This window comes from Zeus faber, assembly GCF_960531495.2.
Source record: "Zeus faber genome assembly, chromosome: 18".
Lineage (NCBI taxonomy): Eukaryota > Metazoa > Chordata > Actinopteri > Zeiformes > Zeidae > Zeus > Zeus faber.
Genome location: NC_137210.1, coordinates 1,609,719 through 1,624,863, shown reverse-complemented (window position 1 = coordinate 1,624,863; position 15,145 = coordinate 1,609,719).

The window sequence follows — 15,145 nt, the reverse complement described above, 5'->3', positions numbered from 1 at the left end:
GTCCAGCGAAGGATAAACACCCTGGGTTATAAACAGTGACATCTTTAGTTCACCCAAAAATTGGACAATAGTTTTAGAAAACGCTGTAACTTAACTTCTGCTGCTTGACTTCAGGGAGTAAGGATGGAATTAACATTAGCCACAGAAGAGCAATCAATCAATACTGGCCCATAGACTATAGACAATGAGACAACTACATAATTAGCCACTATTTCTGTGAAGAAAAACTCTTTAGTGGGTGTTTTTAAGGGAACATATGCTCGGACGGACTGAAGTAGGTATACTCCTTGTACCTGCCTATACAATGCACTACACAACTGTATATTATATATACTTAAATATACACTTTTTTTCATAAGAGGTAATAAAGATACTGATTGTGATAATAATTAATTATTCTTATGAAGTGGGTTTTACATCGATTTAAGAAAATGTCAAATATATTACAGAAAATGTATGTGTTATATAGAGGGAGAGACCAAGCAGGTTATATTTATATATATATAGCTTTTATTTTTATTTATTATTTATTTTTAATCATTTATTTTCTTATTTTCTTAATTTCTATGTCATAATATGTCTATTTTATGGAAAGCACTTTGACTCACATTTGCTTTCCTGCAGGTGCTCTATATATAAAGTTAGATTTGATACAAGTTTCCTGTAAAAATCTTTCCTATTAGCTGTGGTGGCATATCAGTGCCAAAATCCGTGAACTCAAATGAGATCCATGCGCAGGGATGTAGAGGAGCAAGAATAAAACTGCTCGCGCGAGCAGTATTTTAGCCTGCGAGGAGAAAACCATGCTTTGAGCTCGCGCAGAATCCGAAGGAGCGTGTGACTGTTATCTCCGAGCGCACAACTATTTCCTGCTCACAAAACTTTCACCTGCTCCCTCGTGAGTGATTTTTCTTTTTGGCTGTGGGCGTCGTTTTGGGCAGTAAGTGGGTGGAACCAGTCACCATTGTATCTTCTGGGGGTGCATTAATTGCATTTTAATTTATTGCAACTTCAATAAAGTGGCATTAAATGTAATCTATTCAAATGTGCTGGTGCTTGGCAATACAAAACAATCCGCTGATGCAAAAAAAATGAAGTGAAGTTATTGCCACTGCTAATAGAGGCAAATGTGTTATGGCCACTTTTGCCATTGGTGGATAATTGAGTTTAAAAGACTGGACCCCATATTATCACTGGCTCTAAGGGTGCAATAAGCCTTTACTACAGCAAGATGCCGGGGTGTACATTGGACTTAGATTTAAGCTGTGATAAAAAGCTGTGGAGGAAAGCTGTATGGAATAACGAAGACAAGAGGGGAAAATGGAAGAAAAGGAGAGTTCTCAGCTAAATGGACACATGTTGCAACCACTATGTGTCACTAAGACTGATGGTGCATCAGTATTTCACTTGCTCCGTTATATCAACTACTGCTGTAGTACCTTTAGTTTTATTTTATCTTGTGGTATTTTATCTTAACTTCCTGTTTGCTTGGCAAAGAAAAGTATGCATGGCAGACTTGGGTTCATTCCTCCTTCAGTAGCCAGTTTAAGGATGGAGTTGAACAGGCTTCTTACAATCTTTCCTGTAGTGCACTGTCATACAGTAGATACCAGTTGTACCCTTTCAGCTTCTAGATATGACCAGCACCAGTGACACAGTGGCACTGTTTGTTTATCAACAGTCCATAACATTAGACTCTTCTGCATTTGGAGTGGACCTGTCTTTGACAATTGTGAAACAGAAAGAGGGATAACTGTTGTACAGTTTCAGGCTTTCTTTTATCTTTTTCCGGGCTTGTGTATTAGTGAGAACAAACTTGCTATACGTGTCTAAACGCTCCGTCTGAGCTGGGCAGGAAGTAGTCCAGCAGGGTGACATCAAAGGAGGGGAGGCTATTAGGATGGCCTCCCTTTCCCTTTGATGGCATTCATGAATTTGACTGCGTTGGCCTGAATCAACTGTGGGCACAGAGTTGTTTAATCATCAGACCTTCGCCTCCATATTGTCTGTCCAGCTCGGCTTGCTGGACAGACACTGAAAATATGAATTCTTATAGTTCTTGATTATCTGGAGTGCAGGCCCCAAAAATACACTGTAGATAAAAATATACAGTAAGTGTTACTCAAGGTGCATATACGGATCCAGTGGCTACCAGGCTGACTGCAGTACACTCCAGGGTCAAAGGTAAATGGAAGGAGAAACATGCATCGCCGTATATATTGATGAAAGGCTAATCCTGAATGGCCAATTGCAACAAAGTTTCTGATGAGCTATCTTGGGAGGTGAAATGAACAGGACCTTAAAGGTATGCATAGTTTATGGCAAATTAAACTTGCCCTGGATTTGCCTAGCAAATAACAGGGATTTAGCCAAAATTTGATCATTTTAATGAGTAAAACCCAACAAGATGACAAGCTGCACCGTACTGTATGCATCACGTCTAAACTCGACTACTCCACATCATTAGCAGGATGAGTTTAGGGGTGAGAGTAGTTTGAGACATTCATTTCTGTGTCCTCCGTTTGAACCCTGTGTTTATCTCAACAACGAACCCTCCATAGGCGTAGCCCTTCATTCTGCACATTTCAAAGGAAGCACAAGCTAAATCATTAGCATAATCTGGAATGTGCTGAAGTGTGTGTATGTGTGTCTGTGTGGGGAAGAGAAGCGATTTATTTCTCTGCATCCCCAAATCTAATTATCCCTACCAGGCTGAGGACAGGGCCCAATCAATGAGCAAGAAAAAAGGAACCGGTCACAGAGGAAAATGAGGGATACAAAAGCTGGCATATCCGCTGAGAAAGCGCGAAAACGAAGAGAAATATGCAGAAGCTGCTGAGCTTGTAGAAGTGGGTCACTGTTTTCTATAGCAACTTCCAATTATGTTCTTTGACTAACCTGGACTGTAAGGGAAAATTATCAATTTCAATGACAGACTGCCCCCATTCTTCAGTTACTAATATTAATACTTCACCTGAAATAATTTGTTTTACACTGCAAACAACTTTTGCATGAGCTAGTTATATAGATACTCTTTTCAATTTTTATTTGCAGTAATTGATACCTCTCAATTTATTTTGTGTGCAACCCTTTTTTATCCCCCTTTAAGACACTGTCATAGGCATTACAAATCTTCTGTAAAATTCTTCACACGATAAAGTCGTATTTTCTCTCTATTGTAGAGTCTGTCAATGTATTTTGACAGACTACTACTACTTGTCAGCAGCTCAAATTGAAGGATTAGAGCACAACCACGACTGGGAATAACATTCGGCAAGTAACAAGCAGGCAAAGCAGATCAACAAGCCACGGCTCCCACACAGCGGCTTTAACTCAAATCAGAAATTATGCCATCGTTTAGGTATCCAACACCATTTAGATCTACACCACCACCACCTTGCACTCTCCCTCCACTGTCCACCACCCTCATCACGTCTCCCTTCATCCTCACCTCCTCCTCATTAAAACTCTTAACTGTCTCGTTCACACCTGTCCGTTCGCTTGGCTCATTGGGGACGGATCACTGCAGATTTTCTCATCAACTGCAAATTCAGAACTGATCACGCTGTCCTTCACTCACCTCCAGAGGAAGAACACTGAGCTTGGTGTGTGTGTGGGTGTGTGGCTGCGTGCCTGTGTGCCTGCCTGCCTGCATGCCTGTGTTCCTGCCTGCCTGCATGCCTGCGTGCGTGTGTGTGTGGTTTATATACAGTATCTTCACTTCTGCTGCATTCACCCGTTGGGCTCTACTCTTCTATGCAATGAGGGGATTCTAGCTCATTGCTCCTAGTTTTCTTTCTCATTAAGTATGCCTATGTTTTCTGTACAGCTCACCAGGAGTTGTTTGTCAGAAATGGTTGGTGGGTGTTGCTACCTGCTGCATCATCATCTTGGCAACACAGTACAGGTACTCCTCACTGAACAACCAAGTTCTGTTCCTTGGACCAAGTCGTTAAGCGAATTGGTAGATAAGCGAGGATTTTGTGTTTTTTAACGGTAGACTGAGAACGGTTATGAGATGAGATGTATATAGTGTATATAGTATATATAGTATATATAGTATATGTAGTGTATATAGTGTATATAGTATATATAGTGTGTATAGTGTATATAGTATACAGTATATAGTATATATAGTATATAAAGGGTGATTCGCGATGAGATGCTTGAAGCTGACATGCCACGCACACAGCGCGCATGCTGCAGTATTGTCCGCAGTATTGTACCGACTGGTCAAAGAGTTGGTTGTAAGTCCAAAGGGTCGTTAAACAGGTCGGTCATTCAGTGAGGAGTACCTGTATAAGATATTATGAAAAGATAAAAGTACTTTACGTAATAATTAAGCAATAAATAATAATAATAATAATAATAATAGTAATAATGATAATAATAATAATAATAATAATAATAATAATAATAATAATAATAATAATAATAATAAAATATATATATATATATATAATAATAATAATAAAGGGCTCAAATGCATTCGATATTTTCATCGAAATGTCAAAGTAATGGTATTTGTTATATGCGATGAATAATGTGCAAAGTGGAATATGGAAACATTCAATAACAATGACAGCCACATGTTTATTAATAACTGCCATCATTTTTATTAGAGTGAACATTATGTAATGGCTAAATAGAACCCATATGCCTGAACGAACACAACAGTAATATGTGTCGTGTTTATGATGGAATTGAATTAAGATAACAGAGCTACACAATGTTTTATGGGTATTACTAGTATATGCTTTTTCCATTGAAAAGCCAAGCTTTTGCTCAGTGTTACACACCAGAGTGAAGGTACAATGTTCTCGGTGTAATTCAACTGACATAGCAACACCCACACACTATAACCACATCTAAACTGTCATTCTGGAATCATTGAGGAAAGCAGAGAGGGTGGCATCTGTTCAACGCATATAGAATTCAAAATCAAGTCGAAGTCACAGTACAGTTTGACGGTTAAACCTTTTCAGCATTTAATGCCAGCAAGGAACATTGAACATTGACGCTACGCTGAAGTCTTGAGACCACCGCGTCACAGACTTCAACATAATAACCCATGTCAGAGAATAAAGCTTCAGTTTAATCATGGAACAATGTGATTACAATTTGAAAACAAAGCTAAATTTAATGCACTCTATTGTCTATTTCTTTATACAGTGCATTCAGAAAGTACTCAGACCCTCTCACTTTTTCCGCATTTTGTTATGTTAATAACTGCCTTACTCTTCATTCATTTTTTTCCCTCATCACTCTACACACAATCCAACAATACGTATATATGTTGACAAATTACATGTTTGCAATAAATAAAAACCATGGGAAACTGCTCCGCAGGTTCAAAACATTTAATTTGACATGAGAATTATCTCGTCACAATTGACACTAATCAGTCAGTGAGGGCATTTCTGGCACAAAAACACTTCAGAGCTTGCGTAGTGCCTCCAAATTTGTTTGATTTTACCAACACATATTGCAAGTTGACAACGATGAGTTGAATTTGTGAATCTCACACTATAACTGCTATTGCACAACATCTTGCTGTAGTTAGGTTACCCAGACACACCTTACTTTACTTGTGAAATCCGTAGAGTCTGAAAATAAACCCCTCTAACACATACTCACATCCACAGATACACATCTCACGATCTTGTGAAAATTTGATGTGTCGTTTTTTTTGTCTTGTTTCTCAACTTATTTCTTATGCTTCTCCAAACTCTGTATAAATGTCCCAAATGTGAACACTAAACCTGATTTAAGGCAAGCCCTCTGGTGGGGGTTCTAATAAGGTCTTTACATTGTCCTAAACTCACAGTGTAATAAAACAGAGCATCTCAACATTTATGGAAAGCCATGCTCTTGTTTTTTTTTTTAATTACACTTTGACTTGCAATGTTTTGTGTATGACCACTTACTGTATAAGACATCTTTCTCTTGATGCCACGCGCACCAAGTCCACTTTTAAATTGCCTAAATTTTGAAGGGACAGTCCGAGGGCTGAACAGCCATACATAGTTGCTCTCACAGACTTCACTACCTACCCCATCAAAATTGCCCTCTCGCCCAAAATATAGCAACATGATATTTTGCCCAAAGGCCCAATCCCACCCAGAGGTAGCTATATATAAAAGACTGTTGTGTAACATAAAAAAACCTCTTTGTCTCTTTTGTTTGTTGCTGTGCAGCTGTTGACATTTCTAATGGAATTCCAATAGGATTAAAGTTCTCACTCACTCTATAAATGGCTGAGCAGATTATGTTGCTGGTATCTGCATCCCTCCATTTCAGAACCTACTGGTGCTGTCAAAACATCACGCTATTTCACTTAACCTGTATCTTCCTTGCCCTGTATCTTCTAATCCCCTTGATAGATGTCCTATCAAAAATTACATTTCCAAAATATAGATGGTAACCTTTTGGTAATGGCAGGAAATTCGATTTCCAAAAATATACTCAGGAAGCAGGGCAGCTGAAGTGGCCAGGTGCAACAATGTTCAACCTGTCAGACATCTTGTCCACTATGGTCTGAGTTGATATGTCTCTCTCTCTCTCTCTCTCTCTCTCTCTCTCTCTCTCTCTGTCTCTGTCTCTCTCTCTCTCTCTCTCTCAACTGTAATCTCCACCTCTCCCAGTTTCCCATCTTCATTCTTTCTATTCTATTTTTACTGATACCTTCCTTCTCCTCTGCACTCACCTACAATCAGTTAGCCTCTACTCGGACACAGGGCTGGTTTACAGATTGCCAGGGGCAACACACTCCCTGTCTGTAATGAGATTAGCAGTGCCCTCTAAAGGCAGGCAGTCACAGGACTAATGTGATTGTGTGTGTGTGTGTGTGTGTGTGTGTGTGTGTGTGTGTGTGTGTGTGTGTGTGTGTGTGTGTGTGTGTGTGTGTGTGTGTGTGTGTGTGTGTGTGTGTCTGTGTGTGTGTGTGTGTGTGTGGTCAATGGACAGATCTGTGTACAGATTTATTACTCCTGCGCTGTATTAAAATGAGCAGCCTCCAAAAATTGTGCTGGAATTTGTGATGAAGAGTTTCACTCTTTTAATGGATTAGACTCATTACGAATGACTGATTTGTTATATCTCCAGACTCTTTGTTTGTTTGATTCAGTTTTTTGTAACTTTGGTTGGATGAGAGACAGAAGAGTCGGCTCTGAGTTGTGAATGGAATTTTCACAGGCTGATGCAAATGCACAGCATGCGACTCCAAACGACATCCGGGAGTTGTGACTCTTGGCTCACAGGATCTCATTCACAATCTCGGTCAGGAGTCATTGCAGGCGCAGGCACGACTCGTGAATCACAGATCTTGTTTGAGAAATGATTTGCATGTTATTGCCCTCTGCTTGCGGCGCATGCATGACTCGCAACTGGGGGCTTTCAAGTCTTTTCATTCAAGTTTCAAGTCTCAGTTCAGCCTGTGTGTCTGGTCGCAGTTAACGATTCGCTGCAGTATTTTGCCGGAGTGACTCATGACTCCCGAGTTGTTTAAAAGAGTCGTTCACTCGGAACAAATTATTCACGTGACTTGCATCACTACATTTTAGTAATGATGATGGGCCACAGACGAAACTGTAGGTTTAATGAGGACTGTAATGTGGAGTAGGCTGATTCTGTGGAACCTTCTAGATGTCCCATTGTGTGTGTGTGTGTGTGTGTGTGTGTGTGTGTGTGTGTGTGTGTGTGTGTGTGTGTGTGTGTGTGTGTGTGTGTTTCAGGATTCAGGTTTCAGATTTCAAAAAGAAGAGAAGATGATTAAAAAAACAAGTGTTCTATTCAAAACATTTTCTCAAAACATTTCATTGTTTGCTGATGAATAGTAAGACTTTGAACTCCGAGGTGACTTGTAATAACGATGTTTTCTGCAAATACGGGCAATAAACACCAGTGTTATCAGAGATCTTCCCCAACTCTTTATCTACACTTAATCATTTTCACCCTGACATAGTTTTTTTCTTCAGTGAATTGGTCTCAAATATTCAGACTTGTGTACGGTGTTATATACTGCGGGAAATAGATTATTTGACAAAGCGGCGTTGGACCATGGTTGCTGAAGACAAATGTGGTCTGAAATTAATAAAGGAACTCTAGATGCTTAAAGCTCCAATTAATCATCGGTTGACAGCAAAATGATTGCCGTGCATTAGCGAATCCAATAGATGAGAGTCTTTTGCTGATATGTCTTTCGACGGGAAGCAGAGAGAGAATCAGCTTTTAATGATTTGCATTATTAAAGGAGTAGGGTTATAGAATTTGTCCATGTGTTGCATGTAGTACACACAGAGTAAAGAGTCGGGTTTGAAAAGCTCCAAGACAAACCCAAACTGAGGTCCAAATCCCCCTGCGGGCCATTGATACAATGATTTTTCTTCATCAAATGTATGTATATTTATATGTGGTGATGAAATTTTTTTGGCAGCAAGATTTATTTGCAGCGGCCAGGGGCTTGTCAGGGACCTGAGGGGGGTGTGGGGCGGCCCACCATGACATTGGTGCACGGTGGGCCGCATGCTGGGCTGATAGCTGTGGGTTGGGTGCCTCCGGGTATGGGGGGGGGGGCGCCATAGCTATCTCAGGGAAAGGCCACTTGTTGAATTGCTGTTCCAATTTTCCTCCTTAATTAACAACTCTGCTTTGTCGATACATGTTGTCGTATGATGTTTCTATGTTTACTTTTCTCGGTGTACATGTTGTGGTTTGGTTTCCATGTCTTAACCATGGCGATTAGCCCCTCTTAGAGTAGTAATGATTCGTTGTTTATAGACCAAAACATGGTAAGATTGTTCTCCAAAGAGGGGGATTTGTGGTGGTTCTGTGTAACAACAAGCTGTGCTCTTGTCATCCCACAGGCCGTCCACGGGACGGAGTTCTTGCAGCAGTTCTTTATGATTAAAGAATGAATAAAGAGCTGCATTGCAGGTTGAGAAGTTGAACTCCACTTGGAGACTAACTCTATCCTAGATAGCATACAATAGCATACAAATACTCTGTGTTGTATGCCCAGCATGCTGACAGCACAGGTCAAAAAAAACAAATTAATTAAAAATAAAAACAATGAATAAATAGTTGACCTTACAACTATCAGATTATCAGATCTACAATATGGAGGCCTTCCCTGCACTGCATGCATTGCTTGCTAGACATTGGTCATGAAGGATTGAGTTGTAACAGTTGCAGAAAGGTCGTCCAAATGTTATACATGTAGCGTCCATTATTGTTCAAAGAACTTCATAGGTCTTTAAAATCATGGCTTTCCTTAGATAAAGGAGAAGGAGGTAAAGAGAGAGATTGTGCAAATTTTTAGCAGCAGCACATTTTTAGCAGCAATAAAATTTCCAATATAACAATGCATAAAATAGTATAAAAATGTAAATGTGTAAAGGAATGTGGACTGTACAAACAAAAAAATTAAAAAATATCCAAAGAAAATATATACAATCTGTATCCAAAAATATGTTTATATATATACTGTACATCTGAAGTGTGCAACAAATATATGAGAGCAGCAGCAGCATATGTGTAGGTGTGTAGTGTGTTGTAGGTGTATACCCATTAAAGTGACAGTGTCAGTGTGTGTATGAGTGTCTTGGGGGGAGGGGGCACTGGCGAGATCAGCACTCACAGTCCTGATGGCTAGTAGAAAGAAACTCTCTCTCAGTCTTTCTGTTTTTGCTGTGTGACAGCAAAGGCATTTGCAGTTGGAACACTACATTGTTCAGGTGGTGAGGATCTTTCATGATACTGCAGGCTCTGGTTCTGCACCTCCTGGTATACAAGTCCTGAGGTGGGGGGTCTGTTCAGCCAGACGCACCACTCTCTGCAGAGCTCTCCTGTCCTGAGCGGTGCTGTTTCCAAACCAGGCAGTGATGTTGCCTGTGAGGGTGCTCTCAACAGCCCCAGAGCAATTGACACCCATGTCCTTGACACCCATGTCCCTTTTTTCACTTCCTTTTGGAGAAGTTCTATTATTTCCCAGGACATGGATTTGATATCCATCTCTGACCGCATCGTGGATTCCATCATTCAATTTCTTCAGCAATTGTCATTTCAGCAATGTAAAAATATGAATTTGTTTCGGAATTCATCCAAATTTATGACATTTCTTTTAAATCAGCATTTTTGACAACCATCTCTTGAGGATGTGCAGCCTTTGGTAAAGAAATAAGCTGGATTTATGATGCCTGTTTTTCACACAAAATGTTCATAGAATAATGAGAGAAAAACCATTTGGCTGGAATATGTTGGATTTACTAAGGATACAATATCCAAAGTGAGCCTTTTTCACAGCACTTAAACAAATCATTGGGTTGAAGTTCAAATTTACAGCTTAATTTATTTTAGTCAAAAAAGGTTTGACAAATAGTCATAGCAATTTTCTTTTTTTTCTTTTTTTAGGTTGATCCAATTTTCATTGAAGCAGTTCCAGGTGACAGTGAATAAAGCATTGAGCAAATGAACCATTCCCGCTGATGCTTTGCGTGCAATTTCCACGCACAGAGCCTCTCTCTGCCTACTCTCTGCATTAGTTTCACACCACTCAAAGATTAGTTCCTCCTGAGTGGTGTCCACTCCCACTAAAATGGCCTCATTAACAGCCAGCAGTGGGGCACTGAGGGCAGTCTTGCTCAGCACGCGATTAGGGCCATGCGCCAGGCCTTTAATCTGCCTGCCGCAGCGCCATGCCGCGGACACTGTGGCAAGGAAATCGAAACCCTCCACGGCAGGGCGGTCCCGTGTTATTAGAACATAAAGAACGGTTATTAAAGTGTCTGGAGGGGCGGAGGGGTCCATCCTAATAAAAGCCTGGTCCCTCGCTCTGTCATTCATGCTCTAATCTTCTTCATTCCTCCTCCCTTCTATCTGTAAATGTCTAATCCCTGTCACAACATACTTTTTTTTTCACAATTGTGTTATATTTTCTTGTATCTCTGATGCGGTTTCATTCAAATCTTCTGCAGTAGCTCCCTGTTTGCCTGGACCTCACTTATCCAGCATGGACCTTGTTCCCTTTCCCCACCTTCAATAACGGCTACAAAGCAGAACAGAATATGTTTATTCTCTATTGTCAAATGTATGGTGAGAGATTTTGGCTCCCTGTTGATGCAGCTGACAGGACTCTTACACACTCAGGCACTGGTTAAAGTTACACCAAGTATTAGCAGCAGATTAGCAGAATTTGTTCCTGATAAAGTTCTATATATTGATTTTATGTCTAACGGATCATATTTTAAGTAAATAACGTAGGACAATCAAGTTTTCAGTGTTTCTGGCAGATTTTTAAAGAGTAATTTTACTCCCTGGTTTGAGTCTCCACCCACTGAACAATTTTGCCAATAAGTGTGTATGTGTGTGAGTGTTTTGAGTGTGTCATTTGATTTGGTGGTCTTTTTTTTATTATTATTTTTTTCTATATATTTTGTATTGTTTATAGTGCTGACCTTGATATGCTCTCTATTTACTGCTGCCCCCTTTTGCTGCTGGAACAATGTAAATTTCCCCGGTGTGGGACTAATAAATGTTTATCTTATCTTATCTTATCTTATCTTATCTTATATGGATAAGGGTCAGGGTCAGGGTCAGGTAAATGTTTGATATGGAGTGGCACTAAAAGTGAATTAATTTAGGTTTTCCTGATTATTCACTCACTTTTCATGTATATACTGTACATGTACTTTTTCACAGAACGCAAATTCTATATTTGTACCCTATAACTTGTGTTGAGCTCCTGTTGTCTCCAACTTTTCCTGTCAAATGTTGACAGTAGCCAAGGCAAGTGTAATGAAATGCATTGAAGTGCTCGTTTTTTTTGGCGTGGGATTACTGTATAACAGACAAGAGAGTTTGCGAGGTATGGGGTTGGAAACCTAACGTTCACCTTAACATTGGTCTTCTCTCAGTGTCGTGGAAGTTGCTGATTGGGTAATTCACCATGATAAATTAACCAACCTCCACAAGGACAGGCCCTGTTAAGGGCACCAGATAATACCATGTATAAAAACTGGCAGCTGGCAGATCAGCTCCCTTCAGAAAATGTAACACACACACACACACACACACACACACACACACACACACACACACACACACACACACACACACACACACACACACACACACACACACACACACACACACACACACACACACACACACACACACACACACGTGTGTATCATACGGAACGCTGAGCTGAATGTATCGTTACACCCCTAGCAGTTGGAGATGCAGCTGTCACAATGTTTAATTAACAGCGTAATTGAATTGCTCAAAAACAACCATCCTATTATCAAATTTACTAGTTCAAGTTTTAAAGGGTTGTTGGTGATATTCAGGATTCCTGGTGGAAAAGTCCTGAACATTGTATTTGTAGTACCAACTTTCAGCCCTCTGCATGCTGTCGGTTGCACAGATTGCTTAATTTTTCAACATGCCAGAGCGTTGCATACATAATTACAAAATAATTTATGTGCAGAACAACAAGTTTCCTTTCGTACCGAGTCAGTGTGATCTGCAGTGAATCCTTAAGCAAAGGCAGGAAGCTGCTGAAAGACAAGAAGTCTGTAACGCTAAGTGTAGTTATGACAGATTTTCAGTTTGAACAGGGAGAGTCGGCTGTCCTGATCATACTGCATCACGGCTGTTACACTCAGGGATCATGGATGAGTTATTGACCTCCCCGAGAACTCAAGGTTTTGAGGAACTACAGCAATGGCTGTACTTGGCGTGGCTTTAAATAAGAAAAGCCTCTTATACAATTGTTTTTAGTGGAGGACGCAGTACTCAAGAGTCCCTGTTTTGCTCTCCTGCCTTTGGTTTATTGGAATATGTATTGCCAGTTTAATTTGTAATTTTTATTTTTTAATTTTTTATTTTTTTTCTGTAGAGGGTATGCATGATGAAGAAAGTTTACTACAGTATTATGACAAACATTTAATTTTAATGACAGATTATATATGACTTTGCATGCTGCTGTAGGAACCAATACAAAGTGCCTTAAATTTTTTTAAACCCAACAATAGCTCAAGACAGTTCACTTAGAACCTGTTTACACCTGGCATTAACATAAGTCTTGGGTGATGTGATTACAAGTTGGTAGCTGTAAGTACATGTGTAAATTCACCCAAACCGCATTGTGGACGCATTAAGATCGATCTCTTTCATCACATTCGGAGGTGGTCTGGGCCACATTTGGTCACATTCTTTTTGCAGTGTGTGGCAGTTTCGCCGACCACACACCACCCAAGTGGCATTTTCAGGGACCTACAGCACAGAGACACAGACGATGGGATTGAGAAAACACAGTTTATTGTGGAGAGGGGGCTCGAGCAGATGGGCACGAGTCATGACAAGGCTCCTCTCCTGTGTGTGTGTGGGGATGGGGGTTTTACCTGTTGCTCATTCGACCAACAAACCGGCAGCCACTCTGATCCTGGGCCCCAATTATCTAGACCCAGGACAGGCATGGCTGCTCAAACCACACCATTCCCACACCACACAGTGTAAACGCAAATGTGTCCTGGGCCAAATTGAAGGACTCCCTACTCAAATGACGTCCTCTGCATAAGCGGAAGTATGTACTTTACGGTATAAGATTAAAGTCTGGTTGTTAAACTGAGAAAGTCACCCCATTAAAAAATTAAGTCCCTATGGCAGTTCTGTTGCGTTTTCAGGACCCTTTTACACAGGCAGAGATGTTGCAAAGGTGAGAGGCTCTCCCCCTGTGTGTGTGGGGATGGGTGATTTACCTGTTGCTCGTTGATTGCTCTGATGAGCAACAGGATTACAGTTACCTCTGATCCCCCCCAAAAAATCCTGGATTCTAAGACAGGGTTTCTTTACCTAAAACAACCAGACACTGACACAGGGTTCCTATACCAAAAACAAAAAACAACCAGACTCTTACACAGGCTTTCCATACCTTCTTCTTCTTCTTCTTCTTCTTCTTCTCCTTCTTCTTCTTCTTCTTTCGGCTGCTCCCATTAGGAGTCACACACAGCGGATCATCTGCCTCTGATTCCTTCTGTTCTGCGCATCTTCCTTCCTTACACCAACCACCTACATGTCCTCCCTCACAACATCCATAAACCTTCTCTTTGGCATTTCTCTTTTCCTCTTGCCTGGCAGCTCCATCCGCAGCATCCTTCTCCAAATGTAACTCTCATCGCTCCTACACACATGTCCAAATCATCTCAATCTCGCCTCTCTCACTTTTTCACCAAACTGTCCAACCCGAGCTGTCCCTCTAATGTACTCATTCTTAATCCTGTCCATCCTTGTCACTCCTCATGAAAATCTCAACATCCTCAACTCTGCCACCTCCAGTTCAGCCACCTGCCTTTTTGTCAGTGCCACCCCCTCTAAACCGTACAACTGAGCTACCATCCCCTCCTTTTGGCAAAATCCCCCACCATCTGTCCTTCCACATTCCTCTCCCTGACACCATACCTACCCATCGTCTTCTCATCATCTTTGTCTCTGATCCCTTCGCCAACATGCCCATTGAGATCTGCTCCAACGGCAACTCTCCCTCGGGGACGCTCTCCACCACTACATCTAACTCACTAAAGAATTACTCTGTCTCTTCCATCTCACACCCAACATGGGGAGCATATGCACTGACCACATTCATTATCACCCCATCAATTTCCAGCTTCATGCTCATCACTTTGTCTGACACTCTCGTCACCTCCAAAACATTCTTGACATATTCTTCTTTCAAGACTATCCCATCCCCATTTCTCCTGCCATCCACTCCATGGTAGAACAGTTTGTACCCGGCTCCGATAGTCCTGGCCTTATTCCTTTTCCACCTGGTCTCTTGTACACATAATACATCTACCTTCCTTCTCTCCATCATGTCAGCCAGCTCTCTCCCTTTACCCTTTATAGTGCCAATGTTCAAAGTTTCTATTCTCAACTCTACTCTCCTACCCTTCTTCCTCTCTTGCTGTCTCCGGACACGCATTCCCCCCCAATTCTTCTTCTTTGGCTGACAGTAGCACAATTTCCACTGGCACCCTGTTGGCTAACGGCACCAGTGGCCGTTGTTAACCCGGGCCATGACTGGTATGGAAATCAGATTTGTGTTTGATTTGGCATGGTTTTTTCACCGGATGCCCTTCCTGACGCA